Genomic DNA, 15,908 nt, shown 5'->3' with positions numbered 1-15,908 from the left:
CGGACACAGACACGCACGCGGCCCAGGTTAGCCCGTCGGGCGTTCCCTCCGCCGCCCTCGATCCCGCTTCCGAATCCGGGAACCTCCCCGTCCGAAATCCAGGCTATTTACCGAGCGCTTCCCGGGCGCGGAGCGACCTGTCGATCGACGGTAATCACCGGGCCCTCGCTCGGCACACGGCACCGTACCGGGCGCTTACCGGGCGCGGAGCCGATCGACCCGTCGGTGGTATTTACCGAGCGCTTCCCGCGAGCACGGTCCCGGGCGCTTGCTCGGCACACGACACCGTGCCGAGCGCCTGGGAGAGGACAACTGGCCTACGGCTTACTTAAGAGCTGACCGCCCGCTGCGGAGTCCGGTTTTCGCACGGTACCCGTTAAGTGCTCGCCGGGTGCCAGGCACTGTACCGAACACTGGGGGAGACACAAGATCGCCGAGTTGGACGCAGTCCTCTGTCCCACGTGGGGATCGCGGTCTAAACCCCCATCTTCCAGGTGGGGAAACTGAGGCCCAGAGAGGCGAGCGGCCCAGCAGACGAGTGAGAGGGAGAACCCAGGTCCCCCGACTCCCGGATCTGGGCTCCGTCCGCCAAGGCTCCGCTGTTCCTTTGCCGTGAGATTCAGACCGGAGTCCAGGCTTGACTAGCCGCTCGGTCACCCCGGGGCAAATCGCTTAATCGCCCCGGGCCTCGGTTTCCTCCCCGCCGGCGCGACTGTTAGGAAGGTTACGCACGAAATGATGTTTAGTACGAAAATATATACGGGCACATTCGCTCCCCCTCCGCCCCCGCCGGCTGATGTGGCGAGCGATTGTCTGTGAAGCCTTGAGGTCCTCAGACAAAGGCATGAGGAAAGCTCGATAATCACTGTTATTTCCCGGGAGACGGCATTCGGGCTGATCGGGCGGGGGTCCCACATCCCCTCGGCGGCCCTCGAGCCGGTTGTTTATCGTCACCCGAGTGGCTCGTTTCAAAATCCTCCATTCTCCCACCGTCGCGCGGGGCAGCCTTTCCCGGCCGCGGACGGCCCGGGCCCGTCGGCCGGGGTCTGAGGGGGGCCCTCAAACGTCCACCCGGCCCCGCTCTGCGCATTCGTTCACTCGACAGTATTTACGGAGCGCTCGCTATGTGCAGAGCACCGTACTGAGCGCTCGGAATGAACAGGTCGGCAACAGAGAGAGACGGTCCCTGCCGTCTGACGGGCTTACGGTCTACTCTGCTCTCCCGGGCGCTTCTCCGGGGCCCTGGAATCGAGAGTCGGAAGGACCCGGGTTCTAGCGCCGGCTCCGCTGCCCCACCCCGGGCGAGCTGCTTCGCTTCTCGGGGCCTCGGTGACTTCACCCGGAAAACGGGGGTTAAGACTGTGAATCCGAGGTGGGACGGAGCCAGAGACCGCTTGGGGCTCGCGGTCTTCAGCCCCATTTTCCGGATGAGGGGACGGAGGTCCAGGGAAGTAAAACGACCCGCCCCAGGTCACCCGGCAGTCACGGGGCGGAACCGGGATGAGGACCCAGGTCCTCCCGCCTGCCGGGCCCGGGCTCCGCCCGCTCGGCCGGGCCGCCTCTCTGGAGCTTTCCGCCGTCATTCCGGCGGCGGCCTCGCTGCCCGAACTCGATCCGACCGGCACGTGGCGGGATGGAAAGATATCTAGCGAAATGTCAACCGCCCTGGAAGTCAGAAACTTCGTTTATTGCAATTGGCACGGCTCAACCCGGCCTCCCTCCTCGCTCTGAACACCGCGGCTGCTGTCGGAAGGTCTGGCCCTCGGCCTCCGTCCGTTTGTTTGTTTGTCTCGGCTGAAGTCCTCTCTCGCTACCGTCCCGCTTGCCGATTACTTAGAGGGCGGGGGCGGGGGCGGGGGCCGGGGCCGGACACGGACCGCGTCCAACCCCATTATCGTGTATCTACCCCAGGCACAGCGTCTGGCCCACGGTCAGAGCTTAACTCACAGCACGAAAGGGAAATACAGCTGGGGCAGCGCGGGGTCTCGAGGGCGGCGGAGGGCGGGGGGGGCGGGGGGGAGTCGGGAAGGAATGCCAGCGGGATTCAGGTCCACGGCCCAGGTTGGCACGGAAAGCGGGAACGCGGGCCCTTTCCCCTGCAGCGAGGCAGGGGACCAAGGGCTCGCTTCGTTCCCATCGGACCCCCGGCTCCCACCTGACTCCTGCCGATCCCATCTCCCCGCCGTCCCGCCGTCCACTCCCCTCCTCCATCATCCAACGCCCCATCCCCACCACCCTCCAACTCCCCTCCCCACCCCACCCCCGACCCCTCTCCCCGCCAGCCCACCCCCCAACGCTCCCCTCCACCATCCCGCCCCCCGCGGTCCCCTTCCCACCACCTCACCCAAGTCCCCACCCCCAGACCCCCTCCCCCGCCGCCCTCCACCCCCGCGGAACCCCAAGGAAGGAAATCCGAGGGAGGAGGCGGAGGCGGAGAGGTCTGCCCCACGCCTCACACCCGTCAGAACGATGGAACCATCCCTCCTCCCCTCATACACACACACACACACACACCCCCGCCGTTCTCCGGAGCCCCCGCCCCCCCCACCGCCCCCCTGCTTCCCCACATCCCGGGGGCGCTCATTAAGATTCAGAGCGGCAGGCGACGGAAGAAGAAGAAAAAAAAAACCCTGGGCAGAGCCGGGGCCATAGAGATGTATAATTTATAAAGAAAATCAGAAACCAGAGCACACGGCGAAAAGAGCGGAGCCCACCGCGGACGGCGCGTGGGTGCGTCGAGGGGGACCACGGTCGTCGGACGGGGCGAAATCCATCGGCCGCCACCTCCTCTCACGGCTCCCCGTCTCGGCCCAGAGGAGGGTTCGGGAGAGTCAAAGCCCGGAGCCTTCTCCGGGCGCACGTCTGAGTTCGGCGACTGGTTCTTCGCCCCCTCTGAGGCTGCCCCCCCCGACTAGGCCCTCTCTGCCCCGGCTCCTTCTCCCTCCCGCTCGGTCTGCGCGCTTGGATCTGGCCCCCCGGGACCGTGCGGCATCCCCCCCCCCGGCCGCCACCGTCCCGCAGCGCTCAGGTCTACACCTCTAAATTCTACATCGCGAATGACCTCGGGACCGTAAGCTTGCCGTGGGGAGACGTCCGCCGACTCTGCCGCGGCGTCCTCTCCCAAGCGCTTAGGCCAGTGCTCCGCACGCGGGGGACGTGAGCCCCACGTGAGCCGGGATCGCGCCTATCCGTCCCGCCTTATCGTCCTCTCCCAGGCGGTCAGCCCGACCGTTTTCGCGCCCGTGAACCTTAGTCCTTCCTTCTTACGCCGGGAGCCCCGGGGGCGGCGGGACGGGGATCGTGGCCAACCTGATCGTCTTGGATCTATCCCGGCGCTTAGTACAGTGCCTGGCACGGAGTAAGCGCTTCACCAGTACCGCTGTCACGAACACTGTTACCGTCATTACTAATAACGACCTCCCCGGCTACTCCTCGGCGCGGGACAGCGGATAGGGTCCGGGCCTGGGAGTCAGAAGGTCACGGGTCCCAATCCCGGCTCTACCCCTCGTCCGCCGGGTGACCCTGGGGCAAGTGACTTCAACTTCTCTGGGCCTCAGTGACCCCATCTGGAAAACGGGACCGAGAAAGGGAGCCCCACGTAGGAAAGGGACCGTGCCCGACCCGATTTGCCTGGACCCGCCCCAGTGCTTAGGACGGTGCCCGGCCCATTGTAAGCGCCTAACAAACACCACGGTTATCACTCGGAGCGTTAGCGTCCCCGTTGACCGACTGAACGGTCTGGGGAAGGCGGGCGGTGTCCGAAGACCGCGACTCGACTCCTCCCGCGGGCGGGGACGGCTGCCGGCTCGACTGGACGCGGCGCCCGCTCCGGCGCCGCGCACCCTCGACTGACTGGCGGGTGGATTTTAGGCCGTCCCGCCTTCCCGAATAATCCAGTGCTCGGTAAATACCGTGCCCCGATTGACTGACGGACCGGTCCCCCTCAGGCGTCAACGTCGGGGAGCCCTCTTTAACACCAGGGCCGCGGGGCGCCGGATGATGCCGAACGCGGATCGACGCCGTGGTGGGACTCGGGTAACCTTTATAGAGCGATCCCACCCCGGCCAGGGCCCCGGCAACCCCCGCAATGTAACGCCATCTGGAAAACGCCTCTTCCAGATTCCCATTTGCTAAATGACGGAATGTCAGCTGTCACCAATCGCACGTCACCTCGAAAAACGGGCCCGCATACAAATCGGTCCAACGGAGAGGGAGGGGAAAGCGGCGCGGCCCAGTGGAAAGAGCCCGGGGAGCCGGAGGACCTGGGTTCTCATCCCGCTCGTCTCCGGTGCGACCCCGGGCGGGTGGCCGGACTGCTGCGTGCCTCGGTTCCCCCGGCTGCAAAATGGGGGTCTGGTCCCTGTTCTCCCTCCTCTTCGTTCATTCAACGGCACTGATCCAGCGCCTACTGTGTGCAGAGCACCGTACTAAGCGCTTGGAACGGACACGTCGGCAACAGATAGAGACGGTCCCTGCCCACTGACGGGCTTACGGTCAAATCGAATAATGTTGGTATTCGTTAAGCACTTACTACGTGCGGAGCACCGTTCTAAGTGCTGGGGTGGATACAGGGTAATCAGGTTGTCCCCCGTGGGGCTCACGGTCAAGCCCCATTTTACAGACGAGGTGACTGAGGCACAGAGAGGTTAAGTGACTTGCCCACAGTCACCCAGCTGACAAGTGGCCGAGCCGGGACTCGAACCCTTAACCTCTGACTCCCGAGCCCGGGCTCTCTCCACCGAGCCACGCCGCTTAGAGCGTGAACCCCGCGCGGGACCCGATGATTCTGTGTCCACCCCCAGCGCTAGATACAGTGCTGTGCACACGGTAAGCTCTCAACGAATACAGCTGAATGAATGAATGCTCTCCCAAGTGCCTGGCAGCGTGCTCCTCGCCCGGGGCGTGCTCAATAAGTACCACAGATCGACTCATATTTACTGGACTCTTCCCAGGCGCTCAGTACGGTGCCCTGCGCCCAGGAAGCGCTCTACAGATGCCACCGGTTGACTGACAGCAAGTCCCGCATGCGAGAGCCACGCGACGATGCCCGCCTCTGCCCGGCCTGCCCCTTCCACCGCCGCATCCTAAGCGACTCTCCCCTCTCGGGCTGCCCGTCCCCCTTCTCTCTCCCCCACAGTTCCCGTTCGTCATCTCCGAGCCCAACGGCTCATGAATCCTCTCCCCGCGTCACTCCGACCGGGCCGACGAGATGGCAGGCCGCGCCGCGGCCTAATCGTTTTTTAATTAACGCTCGAGGAAATTACAACCGGCTGGTTTCTTCTGAACCAACGGAGAGCGTGACAGGGTATAGCTAATTCCAATTTGCTTCTAATGACGAACCGCGGCGATCGACAACAAAGGGAACAGCGAGCCGTTACGTGGGCAAAAAAAGTGGGCCCGCTGCTGTCTGTCCACAGCCTCGCTGTGTTGTGTAACACTTTCTGAGGGAATGAATCCTGGCAGTGGAATGCGTTCTGGATCTCTGTACGGACTACCCGGCGAACACAAACACGGGAGGAGAGAAAATAAAACCCGACACGGATGCCAGAAAGATCGATCTGATCTGGGTAAAACTGGGTTTTGGGGGAGGGTTTCCTCCCCGGTCGGCGGCCGGCCGACCGGCTCCCGAGACGCGCCGTTACGCTGCCGCTGACGAGGGTCTCTGCCGAGCGCGCGCCGCGGGCCGAGCGCCGTTCGAAGCCCTGGGGTCTCTTCCAGTTGATCGGGTCAGTCGCACGGTTCCCGGGTGGCACTCAGCACAGTGCTCTGCACCAAGCAAGCGCTTAACAGATACGACCGAACCAATGGGCGAGCGAATCGATCCACGGTGGGGGGGGGGGGGGGTTTAAGCTCTTACTGCGTAGAAAACACTGTACTGAGCGCTTGGGAAAGGACGACGGAGGTGGTGGACGCAGTCCCTAAAATGGCAGACACAATTGCTGAAATCCACCCTCTCTCTCCACTCGAACTGCTGCTACTTTAATCCAAGCGCTCATCCTTCCCCGCCTTGATTATCGAATCGGCCTCCCGACTGACCTCCCTGCCTCCCGTCTCTCTCCGCTGCCCGGGCCACTTTTCTCCACAAACGTTCAGGTCGTGTTTCCCAAAGCCGTGAGACCTCGGGGAAGTCACTTCGCTTCCCTGGTCCTCAGTTCCCTCCTCTGGAAAATAAAGGGATGAAGACTGCGAGCCCCACGGGAGACGGCGTCCAACCCGATTAGCTCGCACCTACCCCAGCGCTTAGTAGAGCGTCTGGCCTACACTAAGCGCTTAAATGCCATCCAGAAAAAAAATCTGCGAAACAGCACGTTCGGAAAACCCTCCGGCTCTCGACAGCCACGTGCCCGCTGGGAGACGTTGGGCAAGTTATATTTATCTCCTCCGGGTCTCGGCCGCCTCATCTGGAAAATGGGGATAAGGGTGTGAGCCCCACGTGGGGCGGGGACTGCGTCTACCCTGATCAACTTGTATCAACCCCAGCGACTGGAACAGGGTTTGGCACCAAGTGAGCGCTTAACAAATACCGTCATTTTCATCATCATCATCCACCGCAGCACTTAGTGGTCGGCAGAGAGGAAGCGCTGAACGGGCACCATAATCCGAGATCGATCCTCTGGATCCATAAATGTCAAGCAAATGAGGACAGGTCCTCTCTACCATAAATGTCCCAGGAGAGTCTGACCAAATTGAGGCGACGGGAAGAATCAAGAGTGTTAATCAATCATACTTACTGGGCGCTAACTGTGTGCAAATCACTGGAAAAAGTGTTCCGAAAGAAGAAAGGAGGTAGACAAATTGCCTGCCCTTAACGAGCTGACAGTCAAGAAGGGGAGAAAGATGCTACTGTAAACACAGAGGTCCCACCACCATCACCCCCCCCATCGGATACAACCGGATACCTATGATCTTTTGCCTTCGGTGGTTATCTACTGTCCGCTTACCGTGTGCGGAGCACCGAAGATTAGAGTTTAGAAAGAGTATTCTGTTACATTAGCAGTCATCCATGGCATCCATTGAGCGTTCACTACGTGCGGAGCACACTGGACGGACCGCTCGGGAGATTCCGACGTAACGGAGTTGGTGGCCACGCTCCCTGCCCACATCAAGCTTACCCTGTACTCTCAATCAATTGATCGTATTTATTGAGCACTCGCCGTGTGGACTGAGCGCTCGTTCTAGTGCTCCGTCCACAGGAAGGGCTTAATAATAATAACGGTATCTGTTGAGTGCTTACTCTGCGCCAGGCATTGTAGTCGATCAACAAATACGATCGATTACAACAGAGTTAGTAGACCCGATCCCCGTCCTCGAGGAGTCTACAATCTCCCCTTAACAAACACCACAGTTATCGTTATTATTATGCCACAGGTTGACCGCTGCGGCACAAGAGATCCGCTCGTCTGGCGAAAGAAGTCAACTGGAGGAGATGGAGGAGGGACTGGAATTCCTACCAGCAGCCAAACATGGGACGGGACGTAGACAACTGAGGTGATACAAGGAGACCTGCCTACACCTGACAGAGTTTCTTCTTGGAATTGAAATATACACAACTTTATTTTCCAGAGAAAGGATCCTGCCAAACAAGCTCTCCTCCCCGATTCGTCTACTGCTTCCCTTCTTGGCCGACCGCTACTTTATTTTCCAGTATTTCACCGGGAGGGCCTGATCTGTGACTCGGGGTTGTGTGGGCCAACAATTCCGATCTATTCCTCCGGTCTTGGTGGGGGATTTTTAGATTGGGTGGTTGTTTCTTCTTTTCCCTAAAAGGCCATTCTTCCTGGATAAATGGCCCCAGCCTGGCACGGGCTACCGTTTCTCCTCGCAGATGGGTGTTCTGGGGTGGGGAGGGGGATGATGGAGTTTGTTCCAATCCTCCCTGTAACGGCTGTCTCGGCCCGAGAGGGTGAAGGCGTAGAAAAATAAAATCAGAAGGCAAGAGGTCTTCCCTCACCGAGCCCTCCCTTCCTCTTCTCCTACTCCCTCCCCTTCGGGGACCATCTGATTACCCTGCATCTACCCCAGCGCTTAGAACGGGGCTTGGCACAAAGTAAGTGCCTAATACCGCATTTATTATCATTATTATTATTATTATTATTATTATTATTACAAGCCAAGTCACAGCCCCGCACGCTTCCAAACACATCCAGCCCCGGAGGAGAGGCGGAGATTCTGCTGAGGCTTCACCCATCTCACCCCGACCTCCCCCCGCGAAAAGCCGCAATCCACCAGAAAGGACTGGACGCGGCCCAGCCGGCTCCACTGCAAGACGGGGCTTCTGACAAAAATCAAAATCCCGGACGGAGCCTTCAGAGGCGAAGACGGTCAATAGAAAAAACCCCAAACCCCGCCTCTCTTCAGGAAAGGGACGATGCGGTCTCACAGAAACATTTGCCTCTTGCCAAGACGCCGGTGCCAATTCAGTGAGTCGCCGAGTCCTCCCTGTATCGTAAAGAGCGTGTCGCCTCTCGGGCCTCCGTGGGACGCGACCGGATTCGCACGGGAGACTTCTAAACGTCTCTTTGGGCGCCTCCGGAAAATATTTTTAATTTGAGATATGTGTGCGTCTGCACTGGAGTTTGCCATTTAACAAGCTGGAGCTCGTCAGTACCCGTCAGGCTCCCTTTTCGGGTCTCATCGACTCGGAAATCTCAAGCTCGCCCTCTCCCTCAGTCTCTCTCTCTCTCTCTCTCCCCCTCTCTCAGTTTCTCTCTCTCCCCCTCAGACTCTCTCCCTCTGACCCCGTCCTCCGAACGGGCCTGCTCCCCTCCTCCCTACAAAACCGTCCCCTCCCTCAGTCAGTGGTAGTCACTGACACCTCACTATGTGCAGCGCACTGTACTAAGCACTTGGGAGACTATAATACTCTCTTAGGAGAAGCAGAGAGGGTGAGAGGACAGGGAACGGGGACGGAAGTCAGAAGGACCTGGGTTCTAATCCCGGTTTCGCCACACGGCTCAGTTCTCTTTCAAACGGCTCCTTCCCCGCCGCCTTCAAACGTGGCTCGCCAACCGAAAGGAACTCCTCTGGATCCCACCTCATCCTCCACCTCCCGCCCCATCTCCCTCCTCCCATTCCCATCCCAAAAATGCCGGTTCCGCCTCTTCTCCTCCAGCTCCCCTCTCGACCCTCTCCTATCCGGGTTCCGTCACCTTCGCTCCAATGGGAATGTGGTCTCTGGGCTCGCCCTCCGTCTAACCATTTTTTTAAGGGTACCCGTTAAGCGTTCACTATGTGCCCGCCACCGTATTGAGCGTCGGGGAAGATACGGGCTAATCGGATCGGACGCCGTCCGCGTCCCCCACGGGGCTCACGGTCTTCAGCCCCATTTTACGGACGAGGGAACGGGGGTGACTTGCCCGAGGTCACACGGCCGGATCTAACGGCCTCTACTCGCCCTCCGCCCCTCAGCTCCTTCCCGCTTAGCGCTGTCCTCTGAAGAGAGTTAAGCGTTCGATGAATGCCACTGATCGATCGGTAAGAGGAGGAAAGGGGATGGGAGTGTGACTTTGCCTTTTTCGTGAATGGGGCGGGGTGAGGAGTTGGAACTCGTCTGGCTTTTTCCATTTCCTCCACTTCCCCAGAAGCCTCGGAGCCAAACCGATTCAGAACAGACCAAAATGCCAGCCAGCGTCCCTCCATCTCGTCTACCTCCACGTCCTGCCTCCGGCCCGGAACGCCCACCCTCCTCGGATCCGACAGTGACTGCCCTCCCCATCAAAAGCCTTATGGAAGGCCCGCCTCCTCCCAGAGGCCTTCCCCGACCGCGCCCTCCTCTCCTCCCCTCCCACTCCCTTCTGCGTCGCCCTGATTTGCTCCCTTTATCCACCACCCCCCTACCACCCGCACCCATTTACATCCGCATCCGTCGTTCGTTTATTCACATCAATGCCCTCTTCGAAGATTCGAAGCTCACCGTGGGGCAGGGAACGTGTCTGTCGTGTTGTTCTCTTGTACTCTCCCAAGCGCTCAGCCCAGTGACTGACTGACTCTCTTGGTTTCCAAGAACAGCTGCACGGATAAGGGGTTGAATCTCAGAAGCCCCCCCGCCGCTCCCCTCGGCCTGCCTCATCTGCCAAAAATCACCAGCGACCCTTCTCCGCCCTAGGACCCGAGCGAGGGGAACTCTGGAACTCGGGGCTGGCGGCTTTCAGAGAGCGGCAACTTCCTCGTGGCGCTGCCCAACACAACTTGGGACAGTCACCTTTATTAGTAGAAGTAGCAGTAATAATAACGATGGTACCTGCTAAGCGCTTCTATGTGCCTAGCGGTGTTCTGAGCAGTGGAGTAGACAGAAGTTACAGGGTTGGACCCAGTCTCTGCCCCATATGGGGCTCCCGGTTTGGATCCCCATTTTACAGATGAGGGAACTGAGGCAAGGGAAGCGGAGGGAGTTGCCCGAAGGCCCCCGGCAGACACGCCGCGGAGCCGGGACGAGATCCCCGGTCCTTCTGACTCCCGAGCCCGAGCTCTACCCACTAGACACGCTGCTTCTTGATCAGACTCGAATTAAAAAAGGAACCAAACCACACACCTGAACGGCCCTGCTCCACCGCTTGTCTGCCGTGTGACTTCGGGCAAGTCACTTCACTTCGGCTCCCTCGCCCGTGAGACTGTGAGCCCCATGCGGGACAGGGGCTGGGTCTGACCCGATTCTCTTGTATCTACCCCGGGGCTTAGTCCAGTGCCTGGCACATAGTAAGCGCTTTACACACAGACCATTAAAAAAAAAAAAATCCACAGTGGTTTATTCCCTGCTCTTCATTCTGTCTCCCTAACTGGTTCTTCCTCTCCATTTCTCTTTGCTACAGACACACAGCACACTCCACTCCATTTCTCCTCGCTACCCCCACCCAACACACTCCACTCCATTTCTTGCCACACGCATCTCCACACACACAAACACTCCACTCTATCTCTCCTTACTACACACACACACACACCTCTCTAGATAGATATATGCTCTTTGGGCCCCCAAACCTCTGGTCCCTCGACTTCCAAACATCCAGCCCACTACAACTGCAGCGTGGGAGGTGTCCCAGGAGCAGCCGTGGCTCCGTTTCCTCCGGGGGAGCCTGACGTGACGCCCTCCCCACCACCACCACTCCCATCTGGCTGCTGACAGCCGCTCCGGGAGAGCAACCTCTGTTTATTAACATCGGCCACACTTGAGAAATAAAAGGACGGGAGACGACTCGCAGTGATGGATGCTTTTCATTACAACGGGGCCCGCTTGGCTAATGGGCGCCGCTTCTCCCCGGGTTTCGGGAAGCTCTGCTTCTCACTCTGGGTTCGCGGGCTGCGGCGGGACTCCCCGCCGTCAGTCCCTCCCTCACACACACAAAAACACACACACTCCCTCTCTCTCTCGGTCCCGTTTCTCTGCCTCTGTCACAAACACAAATTCATTCATATTCCTTCTCTCTCTCCTTGCCTGTCTCACACACAAACACACACTCACTCTGTCCTGTTTCTCTCCCTCTGTCACACACATTCATTCGCAGTCTTTCTTTCTCTCCCTGCCTTTCTGTCTCTCTCACACACAAACGCACACACTCTGTCCCGTTTCCCTGCCTCTGTCACGCACAATCGTTCATATTCTCTCTCTTTCTCTCCCTGCCTTTCTGTCTCTCTCTCATACACACACACTCTCTCTCTGTCCCGTTTCTCTGCCTCTGTCACACACGTTCATTATTTTCTCTCTCCTTCTTTCTTCTTCTCCTTCTCCTCTTCGCCCCCCCCAGCTACTTCACCTCTGAAGCCAGCAGGCTGTTGGGGTTTGGTGGCCACATCCACCCAGAGGGAGAGCGATGAAGACCTGTCAACCCATCCACCGGTGGCATTTACTGCTTCCTGTGTGCTGAGAGCTGGGCTAAGCGCTTGGGAAAATCCACTGATAATAAGAAGAACAATCATGGTATTTGTTAAGCGCTTACTGCGTGCCGAGCACTGTTCTAAGCGCTGGGGTCGATACAGGGTCATCAGATTGTCCCACGTGGGGCTCAGATTTTTTTTTAATCTCCATTTTTACATACAAGGTAACTGAGGCACAGAGAAGTGAAGGGACTTGTCCAGGGTCACTGGAAACCCAGGTCCTTTGCCTGCAGTGAAGTTCCTTCACCTCTCCGGGCCTCATTTTCCTCGCCCGTTAAATGGGGATGAGACCTGTTCTCCCACATCTTGGATTGTGAATCCCATGTGGGTCGCGGACCGTGTCCGACCTGACCTCTCCTTCCCCGGCGCTCGGCGCACGGTGAGTGCTAGACAAATCGCCCACTTACTCTTTATTATTATTATTCGATCTCACAGCCATCTGAAGCTACCAGCCAGCTCCAAGCCCCAGGGGCTTCTGCTGAGCTCTTCCATATCAATTTTCTCTAGACTGAAAGCTCGGTGGGGGGGAGGACACTTGTCTACCAACTCTGTTATACTGGACGCTCCCGGGCGCTCAGTACGGTGCTCTGCACACACTAAGTGCTCAATAAATACGACTGATTGAATGATTCTTTCAACCACTGGCCTTGGTACATTGGGATCTTCGAGAGGCTACAACCGTGAGTTAAAATTATAATAATGACTGAGGTATCTGATAAGCGCTCACGAGGCGCCAAGCACCGTACCAAGCCTTGGGATGGATACAAGCAATCCACTGGCTCCCAAAACGGTCAAGATTCCCATGCCGGGGAAGGCAGAGGAGGAACGCGGGAAGCAGAGGGTGTCCGGGGAGAGAGGGAAAGGCCAGATTTTTAGGACGGCAGAACTTTTCTGACGTTAGGTTTTCGTTTCCTTCCGTCGCTTTTACGCCCTGCCTACATTCCTCATCCTGAACATTTCATCGATAAAAAACCCTGACCTTCCAGTTCAAGAGCAAGAGAGTGGTTTCCTCTTTAAGTCAACCCTTTTCTTGAGCTCGCCTTCCTAGAAAATTCCCTCGGGGTGTTGTCTTCTACCTGACTGCCTCCTCTATCTGGGCTCTGTCATCTCTTTGTGACTTTCCATTGTTTCGTTTTCTAAAAATCTTGAAGGGGGGGGGGGGGGGGATCGGGCATCGTGTCTGTTATTCAGCGGTTTCCTTCAAGAATCCGAGTACCGGCGAAGCTGGAAACCACAGGAGGAAAAATACCTGCCCAACCTAGAGAGTGTCTTAAGTGCAGGAAAGACGATGACTGTGTTTGTCAGGGGTTTACTATGCGCCGAGCACCGTTCTAAACACCGGGGTGGCTACCAGATCAGCAGGTCCCACCTCGGGCTTCAGAGTCTCAGTTGGAGGGAGAACGGGGATCGAATCCCCATTTTAAAGCTGAGGAAACTGGGGTCCAATGAAGGGAAATGACTTGCCCACAGTCCCGCAGGTAGGCAAGTGACGGAGCTGGGATGGGAAGCGAGGTCCCCGGATTCCCAGGCCCGGGCTCCATCCAGGAGGCCACGCGATGCCTAGGGGACACCTGAGAACAGATGAGTCTGACCGCGCAATGGCTCCCAAGCCCGAAGAACAGACGAGATGGTAAAGATTCAGCACCTTCAATGTCTTACTTCCGCGGGCCTATTCCAGAAAAAAACCCTGAGGTTCAAAGTACGCTTTCGACAAATCAAATTAAAGCAGAAAGTCTCAAAACGGGATCAGTGTGGCACAGCCGCCAGGTCAAGAGAGGCTAGGTCAAATCTGCTTCTTTTTACACCACAAAATGAGTTGCCCACGTAGAGGAGCAGCGTGACCTAGCAGAGCCCGGGCCTGGGAGCCTCGGAAGGACCTGGGTTCTAATCCCGCCTCCGCCACTTCTCCTCAGGTGCTCGTGAGAGTGTTCTGCATAGAGCAGGCGCTCGGTAATCGTAAGTAAGAATAATTTAACGGTATTTGTCAAGTGCTTACTAGGTGCCAAGCGCTGGGGTGGATACAAGTCAACTGGTTTGGACACAGTTCCTGTCCCGTGTGGGGCTCAGAGTCTCCATCCCCGTTTTACAGACGAGGGAGCCGAGGCCCAGGGAGGTGAAGTGCCTTGCCCAAGTTTCCACAGCGGGCAGGTGGCGGAGCCGGGACTAGACTAGTCAGGTCCCCCGACTCCCGGTCCCGGGCTCCTTCCCCCAGAGGCCGCGCCTCTTACCGCCGACTGAGGTTTGTATAAACGCAGGGTCAGACTTCTCGCTCTGGAAAGTCTACGTGAGGCTGTAGAGAGGATTTTTTTTATTTTCTTTTTCAGAGCTGTGAACACCGGCCCTTTCGCCCCTCTTGTCTTTTGCAAATCAATACGTGTAATAGGCGTCTCCGTTTACAAGTCCCGACTCTCGTAGCCTCTCGTCGGTAACATCCGGTGAGTGTGAAATCCGTTCCCTTTCATAAACCTTTCGTGACTCACTGGCTACCCAAGCGCTGAGATTTTAATTCGACGTTCAAAGCCTAACTCCCGAGTTTCGCATGATCAAAAATGGATCGGGATAAATAATAGATCAAAGTAGTGACACCCCGACGGCGTACGGGTACCACGGGGGCCGGGGTGGGAGGAAGAAGATTTCTCGTGCCGACGCGGAGAGACGTCTGGGGCGAAGAAAAACTAGGAGAGAGGAGAGGGGAGGGAAATGGGGAGCCAGGCTTGGCGGGGGTCCTCGTGTGGGGGCTTCCATTTATTTTCCATGGTATTTGGGAAGCTCTATCTACGTGCCAGGCGCTGTACTAAGCGCCGGGGGTAGCACAAGCTAATCGGGTTGGTCACGGCCCCCGTCCCCGGGAGGTGGTACGGCCTAACGGAAAGGGACCGAGGAACGTAACGATACCGATTACTCTGGTATCTGTTAAGCGCCTACTCCGCGCTAAGGACCGAACTGAGCGCTGACGCCGATACGCGATAATCAGGTCGGATACAGTCCCCGCTTCCACGAGTCAAGAGGTCTTTTGGTTATTTTGAGGCTATCTGTTAAGCGCCTACCCTGTCCTAAGCGCTGGGGTGGAAGCGGGCGAATCAGATCGGACCCGGGTCCTGTCCCAGGTGGGGCTCACCGTCCCGGTCCCCATTTGACGGGTGAGCGAACCGAGGCCCAGAGAAGGGGGCTGGCCCAAGGTCACCCAGCGGACGGGTGGCGGAGGGCGGGATTAGAACCCATGGCCTTCTGACTCCCAGCCCCGGGCTCTAGCCGCCAGGCCACGCTGCTTCTAGTTCCCTTCCCTCCAGATGGCGGGGGAGGCGGGGAGGGGGCTTCTCTCCAAACCTCCATCTTCCCCCTCTGCTCACCTAAATCGTGCCTCCCGGTTCTGGGTCTGAGAAAACCTGAGTCACGAGTGTCATTAGGAGAGCACGTTAGAGTAATTACGCCGCCCGTTCACATGCCGTCTTTCCTCCGAGGAACTCGACGCTCGGTTCGGATATTACCTAATCAATCCTCGCCACCGCAGAGCTCCAAGCCGGGGCTATCGTCCCCATTTCGCAGATGAGAAATCAGAGGCCCGGAGAGGTTCGGGAACCGGCTGGAGGCAGCGTTAATAATAATAATAATAATGACGACGACAATAATAATAATGGTAGGGTAAGCACTTGTGAATCCCATGGGGGTCAGGGACCGTGTTCGTCCCGATCGACTTGTATCTACCCCGGGGCTTAGCTCGGCACATAAGAAGCGCTTAACAAGTACCATGATTATTATTATTATTAGGAGTAGTATGTGCTAGGCACTGTACTAAGTACTGGGGTGGATACAAGCAAATCGGGTCGGACACGGGCCCTGCCCCACAAGCGCTCACGGTCTTCATCCCCGAGGGAAACCGAGGCCCAGAGAGGTGAGGTGACCTACCCGAGGTCACCCAGCAGACCAGTGGCAGACCCGAGATGAAAACTCAGGTCCTTCCGACTCCCAGGCCCGGGTTCGATCCACTAGGCCACGCCGCTTCTCGACAGACATCGATCGATGGTATTTACTGAGCG

General features: G+C 58.1%; 1 protein-coding gene across 1 annotated transcript in view; it reads right to left on the bottom strand.

Annotated features, from left to right (window-relative positions):
* The window catches only part of RPTOR (regulatory associated protein of MTOR complex 1), a 217,933-nt gene that overhangs the window by 194,911 nt on the left and 7,114 nt on the right, over nt 1-15,908 (bottom strand). The window lies entirely within an intron of this gene.

The sequence above is a fragment of the Ornithorhynchus anatinus genome, unplaced genomic scaffold (assembly GCF_004115215.2).
Source record: "Ornithorhynchus anatinus isolate Pmale09 unplaced genomic scaffold, mOrnAna1.pri.v4 scaffold_264_arrow_ctg1, whole genome shotgun sequence".
In the NCBI taxonomy this organism is placed as follows: Eukaryota; Metazoa; Chordata; class Mammalia; order Monotremata; family Ornithorhynchidae; genus Ornithorhynchus; species Ornithorhynchus anatinus.
The sequence above is the reverse complement of the archived record's forward strand: the minus strand, read 5'-3'. Positions and strand labels throughout refer to the sequence as shown.